Raw genomic sequence first — 18,817 nt, forward strand, 5'->3', positions numbered from 1 at the left:
GAGCGTGGCCAGGAGGAGAAGGAGGAACATACTTGCCAGAGGTTTGCAGAGCCAGGGGCCAGAAAATAGACTTCTGCAAAATGTCCTCAGCTCGGCGCAGGTGTGTGTCTCCGGCAGCCAACCTGGAGCTGTGGGCGTTCCCTCTAACTCTGGCAGGCCAGCCCATGTCTCCACCCATGACTCTGGTGGAAACAAGATACAACAGTACCCAGTACTTTCTCATTTAATTATTCTAGCCCTATTTGTCCTCTACTATCCTATAACTAGCCACTTTATTTCTGCATTAACTCAGATACTAGGTGGCCGACTACTTCATAAATCTATATTTATATTACCATTGTACATATCCACTGCACAAAATTAGCACTTTGCACTTATTCTGTCATTCCTCTTATTCATGCTGTAGTGTGGGATAGCTTTCAGGATATTTGGGGGCTGCTTAGATCTTATGCCCTAAATCATAGAGGACCATCATGTGATTAACATAGTAATATTTCATACAATAAAGTAATTCACTTAATTTTTCTGATTTAACACACAAACAGGTGATCTATTTTTAACTGCATCTAAGAACAGTCACTTTGTGCATTATATTTTGAGATGCAAGTAAATCTGACATTTTAATTGACGTGCTGGGTTTACTCCTGAGTATTCTTACTTATCAGTAAAGTCTTATCTCACGAGTTTTGTTCCGTAACTTACTTTTTTTCTACTTTCTTATTTTTTAATCTAAGTTTAAAGTTCTCAGATGGGAATTACAACAGATGTTTTACTGTTTTGATGCAGGTGGTAATTAATTGGGCAGAAGTGCTTGCCCTTCCATTGCTAGTAAAATATACCTTGTTAAATAGTGCTGTCCTCTTTTGCCCAACTAATGCATTTAGATTGTATTTAACAGATGAGGCCTTTTTATATGAGAAATGTAATTAATACTTAGAGAATTTATTTTATTTAGTTTACACATTTTCATAGCATATGCCTATACAGTCCTGTATATACCTATACTGTCCCAATTGAAGCTTCCAGCCTAAGTTAATCTATTAGTATGTTTTTTGGAGTGTGATGGAATTAAAGTACCAGGGAAACTCCATACAAACATGGGAATAATATGAAACTCCATGCAGTTGTTGTCATTGGTGGACTTTGAACTCAGGACCCTAGCACTGCAAGGCAACAGTGCTTACCACTGAGCCATGATGCTGCTTAAATCAATGCTGACATCAAATTATTGTATTGGGCTACATCATTTGGAATTTGTCATTATCGTTGGGGCTGTTTCGTTTGTGCACTATGATCGTTAAGATGCTTAAGATAATTTACTTTGTTCACCTGCATTCTTATGTGTAAGTATTGTATAAGGGTTCAAATATGCTAACGTATTACAGCTGTGAGTTTTGGAGCCATACTGTATCTCTTTTTGCCTCAGATTACATTCGGAGGTATGCAGAGGTTTATTCTAATAGGTTCTTCAACAGCAAAAAATGTGCATATCATGTTCCATCAGATGCCGTAGTAATCAATCCCTAGAAACATTGCTTCTAGTCAAGAATGACCTTTTTGCCTCTTTTGACATATCCCAAGTCCAATGGTGCAAGATGGCTAGCTTTGAAAAAAATAAATAAATTGCATCACTCACAACAGCGGCAGGGTAACACAAGTTTTTTCCAAAGCTTGTCATCTGGTGCCAATATATCTCGAAACACACAAAAAAGATAGAAAAGAACAAATCTGTACATGGTTCTGCTGTGTGCATTCGGTTTAATACCTATGGGCTAGGACAAATTAAAAAACTTCAGCTTTGCTATGTCTGTTTTGATCTAAGTAATAAAACTATGATAAATCAGGCATCATGTTCATCTAGTTGGAAGTGAGTGGGGAAAATCCAATTTAGAGGCAGCAGTTTCACATGCAAGATGGATATTTCTATTGTTATAATAGTAATTTTCCATGTGTATGTGCTCTGAAAAATTCATTGGTTTGCAGAGGATACTCTTGCCCTTGAGGTTTCTTTTCCTATCTAATTGAATGCTTTTAGGTAGCATTCACTGCACTTACACTACCTGTAGACAAGTCTAAACGGGTTTAGAAACTAATGAAAAAAAAGGGACATTTAAACATGTAAACATAAAGAAATTATTTTCCCTATATCTTTCTAATCTTAGTTTACACTGATGTGTTTATATGGGCTGCGTCACCTTCTGTAAGACCAATGGCAATATATCACAGTGTTGTTATAGTCTAATAGGGCAATAAACTATCATTATTTGTCTACAAAATAATTAAATGTCAAGTGTTATAGAAAGATCAGAACTAAAAGCTCAATGTGATATAAGTAGCACATGCTTTTCTAGACCGATTCCTAAGTTTGTGACACATAAAGATAAATAAATACCAAAAATACAATCATTGGTGGACTATAAAATTGACTGAAATGCAGCCATTATCCTAACTCAGGTAGCAAATAAAAGGAACTTTAAATCTTTCAATTAGAGTCAGACTGTGGAAACAAAGCACAGAACGACATCTTTGCAAGCATCCTTTTGGTTTTGCTAATGACTGTTAGAAAGCTCTCTGCACCAAATATATGCTCAGTATCTATTTCCCTCAGGTATCATATCTATCAAGTTAGAAGTGAGTGGGGAAAATCCAATTTACAGGCAGCAGTTTCACATGCAAGATGGATATTTTTATTGTTATAATAGTAATTTTCCATGTGTACGTGTTCTGAAAAAGTCATTGGTTTGCAGAGGATACTCTTGCCCTTGAGGTTTCCTTTTTTATCTAATTGAATGCTTTTAGGTAGCATTCACTGCACTTACACTACCTGTAGACAAGTCTAAATGGGTTTAGAGTCATCCCTACAGAATGGAAAAGTCATAAAAAGGAAATAGCAATCAAATTAGTTTCCAATTAAGTATTAAGTCAATGCCTGAAACTGAATTTTCTCTGTGCAGGCAGCTGTTTAGTTAACCTACTATGTACAGTATATTAGTTCTGTTGCAGTTATTTTGTGAAATATTCCCAATCTGGTATCAAGAATCGATCATTCTAACGTTCATATATGAATCATGAAAAAATGTCTTATAACTGTAAGACATTGTTTGACCAGTCAAACACATCCATGTATAGATATTGTTTTCCCTGAAGCAACACTACAAGGAAAGCAAAGTCTGAATATACTGTAGTAGAACGTTGTTAAGAATTCAGTGATTGCCGCAGGTCTGGTTACTCTACTCTTTCGCCAATCAGCTGCCAGAGAAACTGTGTATGATCATTCATCTTTCCTGTTGTAGACAGAAGAAGTATTACACACTGCCCGTTCAAATGTTCTTTGCAATGGCTCTCAAATTTGGTTCAAATGTCATATCCCCTAAAAGGGCTTATTGAAAGGGGTTCTCTTAGTGGAACATTTTTTTTTCATTTTACTGAACAACGCATTGCTTTTATCCACAGCTCAAAGGATATACCCAAAATAGTGTTTATTTAACTTTTTGTATGATCATGTAGTGGATAGAGTTCAATGACTGCAATTTCTATTATGATCTGCCCCATTAGTAATCAATGCATATGCTTAGTTTTATTGGATCATGCAATAAGCATTTTATCGCAAACCCATCCATCATCTAATTGAGATTAAATATGGACAATCTCAGTTCCCTAGAAAAGGCTGAAACAACAAGCATTTTAAGTGCCAATTTAAAGTATGCTCCTGTGTACAGGTTACCAAAAACTGTGCTAAAATTATCATCAGCAACATTTATTAAGCCCTTTTGTGTCTAGGGAACTCAACTGCAGGTCATGATGTATAAAACAGAGAAGGGGTTTGTATCAATTTTTGGGGTTTTTTTTAAGAGAGGAAAGAAATTATTATTTGCTCTCCAGCACTATACTGAGCAGGTACGTTTGTGTAAGCACATTAAGGGATGAGGGCTCTTTAAGTACATGCAAAAACGTGGCTAAAACAGCGAGGCTGAGTCTATCAGTGTAGGGTCCATCTTCATTTGGTTGTTTTGACATGGTAAAAAAAAGAGCTCACATATTTTGGTGAAAATATCTGCTAAGAACCTCAAATTTTGATGTGATTGCTAAATATAACCGTTATGCTATTTTAATTCAGATATTACATGTTATAGAGTGCTGTAACCATGTGTTTTGCTTATATCATACTATCACAACCACAGTGTACATGCACCTGTGCACTTCATTTATTTGTAGGAATTGCTGACTTAATTTGCTTTTTGTGGCATTTGCATTTATGGGTGAGTGGCCGTTTTCATATGTGTTGTGTACCCTATTTACTAATCTATCCCAGAGCTTTTTAATTAGAGCATACAGCTGGATCCCATTTTCTCTGAAAAGGTGTCTGTCAGCACAGGGACTCATCTATATAAGGTTGCCTTGAAGAAGCAGATGTGCACTAAGAGCCTTGGATTTTCTATGCAGTTAGCAAATATAAGAGATGGTCAATTTCAATTCATATATTAAATGTGAAGAGATGTAGTCCCATGGTTCTGCTTGTATTGTATTGTCATAGCCATCTTGTACGTGTAACTGCACATTTGATTTATTTGTTGGAAGAACATACTGAATTTGATTTTTGTTGCAGGTGTTTCTAGTATAAAATACCTTTTATTCTGTTTTCATATATTTCCCTTTGTGCTGCCACCTATCTATGCTGCTGGGCTGCGGACTCTGAGCAGAATCAGTCACCTGTACACCCCAGGCAGCATACAACATAGCTCCTTCTTACTTCTCAGGTACATAGATAGGTGATGTGAGATACAGACACGCTGTGTGACATTCACAGTATGCACTCCCTTAGAAACCAATTGAAATACTGTATAAAGAAATAAAACCAAACTGAGTGGGCATATGATGGGTTCATATCAGTGGTCAGGATGCAGAGACTCACAATTCTAAGAAGCTTAGAAGGAGTCCTCCGCAGAGACTCTGGTCCTTTTCTGGCAAGCGAGGAACAAAGCTATTTCTGTTGGTTTTTCTCTAGCTAACGGAGGATCTTTGCACAAAGCCATGGGAAGTGTGACTAAGCATGTGTGTCCACCAGTTATCAGCTCATTAGGTTCATGTGAAAATTATTGACTACCAGGAGTCACCATACTAGCATACTATAAAAAATTAATGTCATAACTCTTCACTACATAGTATTTCAACCAATATAAAACATATTTTAAGTGTTTTATTTGTGCAAAAGAAGGAAAACATAAAAATAAAACTATAGAAATTTGGTATTGCTGTAAATGTAACAACCCACATAATAAAATTAACATACAGAATCACTTATGCCATCTACAGGTTGTCTGATATCTTGGCTCCTTCTTCCTCTTGGATATGGTCCTCCTAATACAGCCTCTGGCTCTGCAGAGACAGAGGGGGAGGAATCCTTTCAAACTGCTCTGAATCCCAGCTAAGAGCAGTAAGTGACAGAGCAGTGACATAAAACTTATGTCCCTAATACTGCAGTCTCAGTGTATCCTTTCTGATGCAGCTTCCCACTGCTCTCCCTGCCTCCATCAAGTAATAGGTTTCTCCATGTCATCAAGATTCTCTATATATAGATAATATATACAGTTAGTGTGAACCAGGGATGTTTTGTAACTTTGAAGCTAATCATTGTACAAACTCACCTACTATATCACTGCTATCCTGGTGCCTTTGGTAAAGCAGAAATTATATCATCAGCAGCACTCTATACATGAGGGAACATATAAAGTAACAAGAAGGGTAGGACTTGTTGAGGAGAGGAGGTGTTGGAGATCTGTTAAGAGAGACTTGCTGATGTACTTATGCTATTCACAGAAATTCAGGCACATAAGGGAGACTAAAGGTGTCCATATATTTTAGACTAAAGTTGATGAAAATGGATGTTTTCTACCTAAAAAATTATTCTTTGGTTGAAATTTAGCAAAGAACGATCATTTTAGCTGCATAATGACAGACCATCATCATCTGGAAAGAAGTTGGCCCTATTTGTAATTTTTGTCTGTAGTCGGTCGAAAGATCTTTCATTCAGACAAAAGATTTTTAGTAAATAAACGCTCTTTCTTTAAAAGAAGGTCATGCAAAAGATCTTTCATTTTTCCACCACTGCCATTGAGCATGTATGGCCAGTCTGAAGGACTATTATGGCCGATAGGGACTAAAATTTGTATGGCTATGATCGAAATACATGGATACAACTGAGCTGGGTTGAAACAAATTACACTGCTGGAATATTGCAAGAGTTGCTCATTGTAATGAGTTAAGCGATAAAATTGGATCAGATAATCTCGATTTTTAGCAAAAAAATTTTATGAATGTGGCTCAGTTGCTAGTGCGCTTTTCTTTCGGTTCTGGGGTCTTAAGTTCAAATCCCATCAAAGATAACATCTGCATTAAATTTGTAAAACTCCACCAAGAGGTTGCTCTTTGTCACATTTGCACCTAAAATTTCAGCAAAATAGTAGTGCTAACAACTGAGCCACCACACTTCTTCATTCTTCTCCCTTTTTCAGACGGGAGAAGATTGAGAAGAATAAACATAATAAACACAAAGGGAACATACAAATTCCATGCAAATGTTGTCCATAATTAGCCATGAACCTAAAACCCCAGCACTTTAAGGCAATAGTTCTAGACATGGATCCACCAAGCTTTTTCCTCCTCCAGCTTCTTATTCTCTGGAGGAGGAGACAGTGAAAAACAAATCCTTCTTACTTTTCTCTTTTTCCTTCATCTCCTTCATTTCCTTCTACTCCCTTCTTCTTCTCCTTCACTTTTTTCATATTCTCCTTATCCCCTGGATGAGGAGGAGGAGGAAGAGGAGAAAGAAGGAAAAACAAGAATAAGGAAGAAAAAGCATGGCAAATCAGTCATTAGCACTGTTGCTTTGCTGGATTTCAAGGTTCAAATCTCTCCAATGGCAACATTTGAATGATGTTTCTATGCTCTATTTACTCTTCTTGCTTTTCCCTCTGGAGCAGAAAGCACAGGTGTGGTGACTAAGTTGTTAACACTATTGCCTTATAGAGCTGGAGTTGTAGGTTCAAATCTGACTGAGGGTAACACCTGAATGAAGCTTTTCAAAGTCCATGCAGATGTTCCCCTTGATAGGATATGAACCTAGAACCCCAGCACTGAAGGGTAAGTGTGCTAGCAACTGAACTACATTCATGGAAGGTGATGGATACAAATGTTATTGAAGCCAATTGCTTTCAATGGGAGTTGGAATTAGCCATTCCGATTCACAATCATTTTTATGAAATCAGGTCAGGTGCTCCTGACCCAAATATTTCATTAATCGCTCTACACTATTGGAGAGTTAGCATTATATTCAAAAATTGCTCTCAGAAGAACTAACAGCATGAGTTAATCTGCCAGCATGCCTTATCATGCTTTTTAAGTTTGGATTTTATTGTATATGCTTTTCTATTGTAACTTCTGACTATTTTTTTGAATGTGGACTAAAATTCCCTTTATTTGGAAACTGTGAGGTTTCTGTTTTCTCTTTTCTTAGTGCAGAAATGCTGTGCATCTGTGTTAAACTGTGCAACTATGCATCTGTGTACAAAAGGAACACTGCAGATTGAAAGCGTTGTTACAACACACTGCACAAGCGATCGTGATGAATGAGTGGACTTTAATTGACTATGCCATACCAAGCCTTTTTTTCATGCATACAAAAGCGTTGAGATAACTCTGAACCACAGACCACTGCTTTTATATACATATATATGTATTGTATTATTTTCTGTCTTTCAAGCAGGTGATTAACTAAATATAGCACTGGTCTTATAGTAGCGTAAGAAGGCCAATTCTTCATAATTCTAGCTACAGTATTGGTTATATACCACTAAATAAAGTGAATAAACTGCTTCGTTTGAGAAGCCTATGCAAATATGTAAAAGGAGATACAATAATGCAGTTGTAAATGTATAGTAACATCTACTAGAGTTGATATTACAAGGTGCTCCTCAAATGGAAGTGTGATGATCTGACAATAGTAAATACATATCTTTGTTCATATTTCCCAAAAAGTCAGTTGTCAAAGCTATCAACTTGTGTACCAGGATAAATAGTAATCTACACTTTTGAAATGCATTTACTGAGTAATAACAGTTGCACAATATAACAAATAATATTCATATGAAATTTAAGCATATATTTTTCTTATTAAGGGCTTGGTCAGACGAGCGTTGTTTACTCGCTGCTATGCAACGAGTAAACCACGATGCTATCTTTCCTGAAAATATTACGTGAGCAGTCTGCTTCTAGCTCCATGAAGCAGCCTGGTAACTCATCCGTGGTGTGCACTGCAAGCTTTCATGGCTCCAATAGGAGCCTATAGAAAGCATGCTACACCTCGGCGCACCACGGAGCTGACATGCGAATCGGCACTCACTATTCTTTTCTTTGTTAGAAGCACAGATCTTGTGCTTCTAAAAAACATCCATGTGAGCGCTTATGTAGGAACCTATTGTTTGCTATAGCAGCGCTGTTTTCTCGCTGCTACAGTAGTGAGAAAACAACGCTCATCTGACCAAGCCCTAACAAAGCATTATTTTCCAGATACTGTGTATTTACCATGCATAATACAGAAGCATAGTCTAGAGAAATACAATAGATAGTGTTAATCTAGGGTTTTCATAAATCAGCACTTGTGTTTTCTACAGTCTCTGGATTGCCCTACTTTATATAGGAAAAATTGAGTTAATCTTCTAACCTACTGAATATTGGAATTGTCTGCTAAAAGTACTAGAATCATCACAGTTCATCTTGTTATCCACATAATTAGTTAGATTTTCCATGCTTGTGAGGAAACAATTGGCCATATCTGTGGTTTATAAATATACTAAAGAAGAGACACAGGAGGGAACAAAATCATATACTGTATGTTCCCAGCTTTCAATTAGCTAACAATAAAACATGGCAGGGTGTACATTAAGCAAATAAAGATAAACAGCAAAGTGTGAATCATGCAACTTAATTGCAGGTGTTATTTGAGTCAAATTGAAAATTAATGCATAAAGAAAGTCGGCAGCTTTGGCAATTATATGAGTGGGACAGTTAAGCATCACAGTAAATGTTTATTTGTTGTTTTTTTTGTGAGATCTTATTCTTGATGTATTTCCATGAACCAAGTTTAAGTGCACAAATAACTCCAAATTGGGGAATGTACAGTGTGTCATTAACAAATTATTATATAGGGAAAAGGTATGTGTAACCAGTTCACTACCTCTGGACTTAATCAATTCCGTTCAAATAAAGAGAGATGCAGGAAAACCAGGAAGCCGCTTCAGCAAAGCTGCCAGAGGTTAGCAATCAATGAAAAGTTCTAGCACTCTCATTATACTAAAAGATATTATTAAACTTTATTTTACCCTGAACGGGCCTCAGTACTTCATGCAGGCTCAATTGCGCCATTCTCATCTGTATTGTTCCATACTGGGTATTCTACCATGTTTGCATCAAATTGTTAGTGGTAGATTGCCAGTCTACCATGTGTGAGCTTCGGATTTGGTTCCTGGCTGATGTATATGTTAGGGCTTATTTACACAAGCGTATATTGGCTGACGTTTTCATGGCCGGCCGATATACGCTTCCCTCTGAGCAGTCCCCCCCTTCCTTCCCCCTCACCGGCTCTCTGCCTTGCTCCTCTACTCCGGCGTTTAAGATGGGAGGGGCAGAGCTTAGCTCCGCTCTGTCCCTCCCACTCCCATTGCAAACCGCTCGGAGGGGAGGAGAGAAGCAGAGAGACCGTGAGGGGGATGGAAGGGGGAACTGCTTAGACAGAAGTGTATATTGGCAAGCCGTAAATAAGCCCTTATTCTTATGCTGAACATGAAGTAATTTCATGCGATAAGTACAGATTATGCTTTTAATCCATTGGCTATGGCTAGATTATCTGCCTACTATGTTAGAAGTAAAGGTTTGATTCAAATCGCAGGATGGATGCATTTTTGTTTATATTGACATCATATGGATTAAGATGGTATCTATTTTTTTTTATTACTTGACGCCGAATGCACATGGCAAGGTCGGATTCTGCATGCGGGATCCCGCAGCGGAATCAGACCTTGTGCCGGCCAGTAACCCTCCCCCCACGCCACATACCTCTCCACTAGATCTACTTCTCTGTTCTGCAGATGTGCTGTCCGGCTTGCCGGCACACATGTGCAGCATAGAGAATGCTGCGCCGTAGCATTGACTGCAATGGAAGCCATCCGTGTGAGTCCCACATGAAAATAAAGCACGCTGCGATTCTTCCTCTGTGAGCGAAAATTGCAAGTGATTTTCGCTTGTGTGCGTGAAAGAATCATTTTACATTGCATGCTGTGGACGGACATTGCTGCAGAATCCGCAGCAAAAATCCACCCGTGTGCATTTGGCCAATATGTCTATAATACGGTATTACACCAGTTTGCCCATTTTCATATTCTTATTGCCTAATTATAACAAGTTTTACTACAACGTATATTACTCTGCTATGGTTGATTCAGATTCTAGAGTGTATTCACACATGGCACACCTATCAAAACCTGCACTGTTTGTTACTCATTGTGGTGCAGATCCACAGCAGATTTTACTCCTTTAATTCAAATGAACTGATTTGAAGAGACTGAAATCTGCTGCAGATGTGCAACAAAATCTGCACCAAATCCTTATCTGTAAATGCATACAATTTATTTATATAATATGAGCTGAGGAATAGCAAATTTTTGCATGCCCCCCCCCCCCCCATCCGTTGCACTCTTACCTATAACAATGACGCTATTCCAAACCCCAAAACTTCACTAAGCAAAATGCTAATCACTTATACAATTTTGTGGGGTGAGCAATCTTCTCCTGTTTAATAATTGCAAAATCTAAAGGTTTAGGGCAGCAATGCTGTTCCTCAGGGTCTTCCCTGTGACCTCAACTATATGGTAACAGTGCAGTCACAGGGTCCAGCAGACAAAAAAAGGCATCTGCAGATTGCAGGGAGTTAATGCAGCCATCATTTAAAAATGCCTCTGCCTACTTTAAAGAGTGACAATAGGCAGGCTTTTAGGATATAACACCCATGATGTGGGTGGGAGCACAAACGCACCATGTTTTATAGTATCTTTGGGTTCACATTCATTAAATACTGAACAGTTATCAATATTTAATGTATAAACTTGCATGAACACTCCTGCTCCCCGCCGTGAATGCATACAGAGAATAAAAAATTCATATATAATGTAGGCCAAGGTAGAGATGGGATATGCAGTCTGAGTAGTTTGGTTTGTTCCATAACTATTATGGCTAGATAGGTGTGGAGCAAGCAGGGGAACTTAGTTGGATATGGCTCCTATTCAACTCACCTGACTATGGGCTCACACATACACACTATCATTGTCTGCCTAAGCTGCCTCTAAATTCAGATGCTGTGTACTGCCCAGCTCCTACTGCAGTCACGGTTGTTCTGACTGGGTCTATCATGGTGCTATGCTGCATTGAAAATATGGTAGTGGCCAGCTATGGGTGTGGAATGAAGCTCACAACATGCTAGTGCAACTCTTAACCCTCCTCTCTTTCAGACATGTCTGCCTCCACAAGGAAGTCCAGGACATGTGATGTGCAGTCAGGTCACTGTGCACACTGTGAGTAGCCTGCACACAGCACTGACTCATGCGGGAAAGTTGGGGCTGGGCCCTGGGGAAGCATCGTTGGGATACAGTGAGCTAATCTTCATGCAGCTTGCCGGGCAGATCATGATTAAAATGGACTGGAATTAAGTGGGGAGGTCATGGACAGTAATAATGACAGGTGCACAGGTAGGCCCTGTAGCAGCAGTAGTTGTGCCTGTGAATCTGGGGGAAGTTTTATTCTTTTTATGCAGGAAAGCTGTTTTCATAATGTCAGTCTTGAATCTGTGTTAGAACCAGCCTGTCTTTCACTAGGGTTTGCTCATAATTAGATACAGAAGCTTCATACTTTGACAATATATGTAAATTAATCATGTCTTCTCTTAGATGTACTGTCACTCAGTGTCGTAACAATTGTGGTCTCAGGGGGTGTGACTGTGACATATCATTCTATTCCATTTGGGTCTTTCCACTTCTGATTATCCTATACACTTGCACTATATTGTCCTATTCCGTTGCACTGTATATGCATTTTGCATATGACCGTAGTTTCCTGTAATAACCGTACATTTGTATTTTTCTACATAAAGCTTGTTCATATTATTTTGGCCATGTATTGGGCCCTGCACCATCAGAGGGAATGAACCGTGAAAATGTCTTGCTGAGATGAGTCATGACAAGAAGCAATCTGCATGGTGGTGTGGACCAGATAGAGAAGAAATGTGAAAGTGAGTGACTGGTGTTTTTTGGGATCAGTGGTATTGTTTTCAAAATGGAGCATTCCCTACGCATGGCATGGTTTCCAGGTCTTTTTTTCATAGGCTTGTCTACAGGAAAAAGTACACATCAAAAATGTCTGTATAAAATAATGCCACCTCCAATAAGTAAGTAAAAAAACATGAAATTCATAGTGTTTTTCATAATGATGTGACCAAGTAAATCAAGATTTGCGTCACTGCAAATTGCATGATGCTTTTTTTGTGATATTGTGGTGATATCAAATATGGGCTGTTGGGTTTTGTTTGCCAGCGCAGCTTTTTGTCCCAATCTGGTCCTGTGTATGCACATTTCTTCTTGTATTGTTTATTAGGGTATATTGTACCAGTAGGTCTACATTTTGTGAGTACCTGATTGACTGCACTCAAATATGATTACATGATATTATGTAAATAGTGAATTGAATATAAAACATCAAAAAGCAGAAAAAAAAATTCTTCAGTGCTTACAGTTCGTTCTTTTTCCTCTAATATGATAACTAAGTTACTTTTTCCCTATCTTTGCTACACCAGTGACCTAAAAAAGACCTTTTGTAAGGTAAAGTATAACTTTTATGAGGAAAAACATCTTTAAATGTGTCATTGCAATCCTGTATAGCTTCAAGGCCAAAGTCAAGTTAGATAGTGTTCTATGAGATAAAGGAAAGTCATGCGCAATGTCAAATAAATGAAAGTGAGTTTTTATTTGCAGTAATACTTTTAGCAAGGTCAGATTTTTCTTTTCTTACACAAAAAATACTGTGAACAAATGAATAGATTTATGGAGAAAAACATTTTATATTTATAAGTAAAGAATAAATCATTTTGTTTCCTTTTTATCACACCATTTACTGGATTTTATTGTATTTAAATGACTAGACAAGTAACCTTTACACAGTAGAGATGCTTATGCAAAAGATTTGCTATTCAAGCTCAATCCCATATCTACATTTCCTTTTGAACTTGTGCCATGGTACTGCTGCTCTAGCCATGGAGCCACAAATCAAAGCAAAACAGACATGAAGATACTGGTACCAGTCTTAAAAGCCCTTTCTTGTTAAAAGGAACTAGGCTGTTCATTACCTTTTATGATTTTATTGATTTATAAACAAATTCTCACAGTAAAAATGGACAAAAATAAAACAGTTCAGTCCAAATAACAGTATACAAATTGGGTTAAACCGTGCTCAGAACGGGAAGAGAGAAATAAATTATTGCGTCTTCCAAAATCAACATATTTATGAAAAAGATGATATAAATATAATATTTAGGTAACAATAAATCACCTCTAAATGCGGTATTTATGATCCTGTATGCCATGTGTATTTTGCTTCCATTTGGCCCTGTATGTAATTTAAGTGCACGTAACCTGCTATGTGTATATATGAGGAAAACATTATTTCAGACATTGGTAAAAGGTAAAGTTAAAGTCCCCTGGTGGAAGCACCAAGTCGTGACCAACCTCTAGGGTGATGAGTTCTTGGCAGACTGTTTTTGCGGGGTGGTTTGCCTTTGCCTTTTCCAGTCATCTTTAGCCCCTCGCAAACTGGGCACTCATCCTCAGAAGGATGGAAGGCTGAGTCAACCCTGAGCCAGCTACCTAAACCAAGCGGGGATTGAACCCGCAACCTTCAGGTCGTGAGCGAGAGCTTAGGACTGCATTCTGTGCCACACAAGGCTCTGTGATTTGTATTCAACAGTGTTACCCCTTTCCCCTGATAATAAGACCTAGCCCATTAATAAGCCCTACACCACTTTTCGGAGGAGGCTTGAAATATAATCCCTCCCCCCAAAATAGGCCCTAGCTAACCTACATTGAAAAAACTCCCATCAATACTCACCTGGTCCACGGCGTACTGGTGCCTCGCAATGGTCTTCGGCACTGCTGCGGCAAGCTGCAGTGTCCTCTGCGCTGACATATCAATTTCTTTCTGGTGATGGGGCTTTGAATAGGCCACCTCCAGAAATGCGAGCTCTGTGATTGGATTGAGCACCAGCCAATCACAGACGGCGCTCGATCATTCACAGCCATTCAATGAATGACATCACTGGATGGCTGTGATTGGCTCATCGAGCACCGGCTATGATTGGCTGGAGCTCGATCCAATCACAGCATTCACTTTGCTGGAAGCAGGATATTCAAAGCCCTGTTTACCAGAAAGAAACTGACATGTCAGTGTAGAGGACACTGCAGCTTGCCGCAGCACCGCCGGAGACCATCGCAAGGCACCAGGACGCCGCGGAGAAGGTGAGTATAAGCCCCCCAAAAAATAAGACACTGTGCCTCTTTTGGGGCAAAAATTAATGTAAGACAATGTCTTATTTTGGGGAAAACACGGTAGCAGTTTTCCACTATATATGCTCCATCTCCAATTCACAGTTTAGTCTGAGCTACTATGATGTCTCCCATAAACTGTGATTGTTCTAAGTAAGAGTAAACAAAGTAATCTGCAGATATGATACCTTTTAATGGCTAAAAATAAGAGATGAGCTCATAGCAGGCTTTCAAACCTACTTAAGGCTCTTCCTTAGGCAAAATAGATTAGATCTGAAGATGTTTATATCTATCTATCTATACTTAAATATTTTAAAAGGCTTCATAGTAGAGTATATGAGAAATCTGGAGCAGAGATAACACAGGCCTGGTGACCCCCAACACTATAAAACTTTCATACATCTATCAGTGTTTTTACTGTTCTTGCAAATTAAGCGCACCATGTATGTGCCCTTTTATATATCCATTTATCAATCTATATATATATATATATATAGATAGATAGATAGATAGATAGATAGATAGATAGATATAATAAAGGGCACATACATGGTGCGCTTAATTTGCAAGAACAGTAAAAACACTGATAGATGTATGAACGTTTTATAGTGTTGGGGGTCACCAGGCCCGTGTGTTATCTCTGTTCCAGATTCCTCATATACTCTACTCTAGTATGAAGCCTTTTAAAATATTTAAGTCAGTGCTGAGCATGTCAAATATGGTTATAAATTTGTACTCTCAGATTCTTAATTATTCCACTGATAAGGATGTGAAAGTTTTATGAACACAACATAGGATATATACATATACTATATTAAAAGGCAACTTCAAATCTTAACATCATAGAAGATGTTTCAAGTGCAAATTAATCACACCATATCTGTGTTCTCTCTCTCTCTATATATATATATATTAATATATATACTTATTCAGCTCTCTCCTATTACACCCGAGGAAGAATTTTAAGTAGGTTTGAAAGCTTTCTGTAACATAATCTCTTTTTTTAGCCTTAACAATGTATCATATCTAGAAGATTACTTTGTTTCTCTAACTGAGAACAATCACATTTTGTTCTACCAGCTAAAGGCCTTAGTCAGACGGGCGTTTTTTCGCGTGATTTGCGCATCGCATGTCGCATGCGCATGCGCAAATCGTGTGACCGGAGGCGAAAAATCGCGGGAAAAATCTGCACCTAGCCGCGTTAATCGTCGCAGCAAAACGCCCATCTGACCGGAGAAAAATCGCCGTGCGCATCAAAATGCGCATGAAACTTCGTCTGACCGGCGAAAAAAATGATTTTGGTGCGCACATAAAACGCAGAACGCAGATAGGCGCGATCTGCGAATCATCGTGTCCTATAATTTTTCGCATATGCGCATAAAAAGCGGACATGTGACCAATACCATAGCGAACCATTGGCTCTATATATGCACAAATCGCATGCGCATGCGCAAATCACGCGAAAAAACGCCCGTCTGACTAAGGCCTAACACTGTACCAGACTTTTTTTGTTTTTCCCATCTACTGCACACATGGAAAAGAGGAGTTTTTGCACCCATATTGCTCTCATGTACATAGAGAATCTGCAGTAACATGGAACACATAGTAGAGAAATACTGAGCAAGTGTAGATATGATTTCACTGTAAGGCCTTGTTTAGACAAGAGCTGTTTTAGCGCTGTTAGCAGTGCACAGAATAGTGCTTCTAATAGCAAGCAATAGGTTGCTATAGAAGCGTTCACATGAGAAAATGTTAGACATGCTGAATCAGCACACCCAACAAAAGATAGGGCATGGGAGTGCAAACTCGCGTGTCTGCTCCGAGGTGTGCGGAAAGATAGAACCTGTTCCATCTTTTCTGCGTGCTTTCCATAAGCTCCTATGGTAGCATTGAAAGCACGTGGCATGCACCTCAGATTGTGCGAATGGGCTAGTTCAAGTAGCTTGAAGTAGTCCATTCACGCGATCTTTAGTGTACTATAGCAGCGATCTTTTCTTGCTGCGAACAGCGCTAAAACAGCACTTGTCTGAAGGAGGACTAAGGCAGTAAAACACTTACTATTTACTGAAGCAACATGTCTGTGTTTGTCTCTCCATATCTCTGTTAGGGCTCTGTCACATGGAAGTAAAATTCTGCGCTGCTATTAGTGTACCCCGCTCGCTGTATTAGCGTACACACCACAGCGCTGTGAGGATTGCATGAACTGGATTGCTTCAGCTCCATGAAGCAGCCAGTTCACATGCTCCATAGTGCCGGCTGCGTGCTTTCCAGGCTCCCATAGGAGCCTATAGAGAGCACGCACAAAGATAGTTCATGCATATCTTTCCCGCACCTCAGAGCTGACATATGAGTTTGCCCTCGGATGTCCTACGCTTTGTTAAGAGTGCAGAGTTTCGTGCACCTAACAATCTCCATATGAACGCTTCTATAGACAACCTATTGGTTCCTATTAGAAGCGTGTTCTTTGCTCTGCTAGCAGCGCAGAATTTTACTTCCATGTGACTAAACCCTTATTCAGCTCTTCCTCCTCCTTATTCGTTCCAACCCTGTTGATAGACTTGTTTGGGCGATCAAAAAAACACAAACAAAATAGCTGGTCGAATATATATGTTGGGACAACCTGGAGGCAAGTTGATGCATAACATTACTGTTTCCAGGCTAATTTGGTTCTTACATGTAAAAACTTCACTCCAACACAGTGGACCTTGTCCTACATTAGTCTCAGACAGTTTTATCCTCTATGAAAAATAAGTAACAGATATGGAAAAATAAGTCACAGTACAATGCAACAATAAAACAAATCCTTTGGCATTCTAGCCTTTAACCAAACATAGTGTCCCTTGCTATCAGGCTCCAGACCTACTGCCTGGTGTTTCAGAAAATGATTGATGCTATGTTTATGAACTGCAGATTTATGTATGCAATATAGATGTCTTTGTGTGTGTGGCATATTCATTCATGGTTATGGCGTAATTGTATACATTGCACATACTGCAGTTAATTCCTCAATAATTTTGTAGATCTGCCCCCCAATCTGAAATTGGGACTCCTCTCTACAGCCCTAATACTTTGCAGCATTTAGTGACCTCAGTCCCTGCTTTTTTAAGTTTCTTTTACCTGTAGGAGATATACCAAGAACAAAGCGGAATGCACAATGACCTTAAAAACGTATTGGATCACTGGGGGATTCATTTATGTTTTAGCTTTGCCAGAGCAACTTAGTAAACTTACATTTTATCTTTAACTTGTAGTATACTCAAATTTCAGATTTTACTTTTTGTAGTATTGTCCTTATGGGATTATAAAATATGGCATGATGTGGTATTGTTATGTGCCCTTCTTTTACGTGAAAGACATATAATCAAAATATACAGTAAGGCCTCAGTCACACGGGCACATCGGGACCCGTACACCGGTGCCGATGCGCCCGTGTGACTGCAGGAAGGAGACGGACGTACCTGCAGACGGCCGTCTCTCTGCAGCGCCGGAGGAAAGAACACATGACCGGCAATGAAACCGGTCACATGTTCTTTCCTCCAGCGCTGCAGAGAGACGGCCGTCTGCAGGTACGTCCGTCTGCTGGTGTCAGTCACACGGGCGCATCGGCGCTGGTGTACGGGTGCCGATGCACCCGTGTGACTGAGGCCTAAGACTGACATTCCAGTACCTACTTATAGTCACAAGGCTCAGTTCCATCATTCAATACTTACTACATAACTAGCCTGGATTCACACACAGCATTTTATATTACCGTAGTAATTTTGTGGGCATTTTTAGCAAGTTTTTTTTTGTGGATAGGTGTTATTTTAACCCCTTCACTTCCAAGCCATTTTTTGTTGTCATTTTTTTGTCCCCACCTTCAAAGTGCTATAACGTATTTATTTTTCAATCAACATAGCCATATGAAGGCTTGTTTTTTGGAGAACAAGTTGACATTTTTAATAGCACCATTTCATATACAATCTATACTTTAAGACATTAAAAAACTTTAAATGGCCTAAGATGGAAAAGATGTGGTTGTGCCATTGTTCTTGGGTTTAGTTTTTGCTTCATTCATGATGCAGTAAAAATGACTTATTAACTGCATTCTGCTGGTTAGTATGACTACCATGCTACCAATTTTATATAGTTTTGTTTCTGCTTTACTTTTAAAAAAAATTGTAGTTTTAAATAACATTCTG

General features: G+C 38.9%; 1 protein-coding gene across 1 annotated transcript in view; it reads right to left on the reverse strand.

The window, feature by feature from the left end:
• The window catches only part of GALNT17 (polypeptide N-acetylgalactosaminyltransferase 17), a 357,786-nt gene that overhangs the window by 165,162 nt on the left and 173,807 nt on the right, over window positions 1–18,817 (reverse strand). The window lies entirely within an intron of this gene.

This window comes from Eleutherodactylus coqui, chromosome 1 (assembly GCF_035609145.1).
Source record: "Eleutherodactylus coqui strain aEleCoq1 chromosome 1, aEleCoq1.hap1, whole genome shotgun sequence".
Taxonomy (NCBI): Eukaryota; Metazoa; Chordata; class Amphibia; order Anura; family Eleutherodactylidae; genus Eleutherodactylus; species Eleutherodactylus coqui.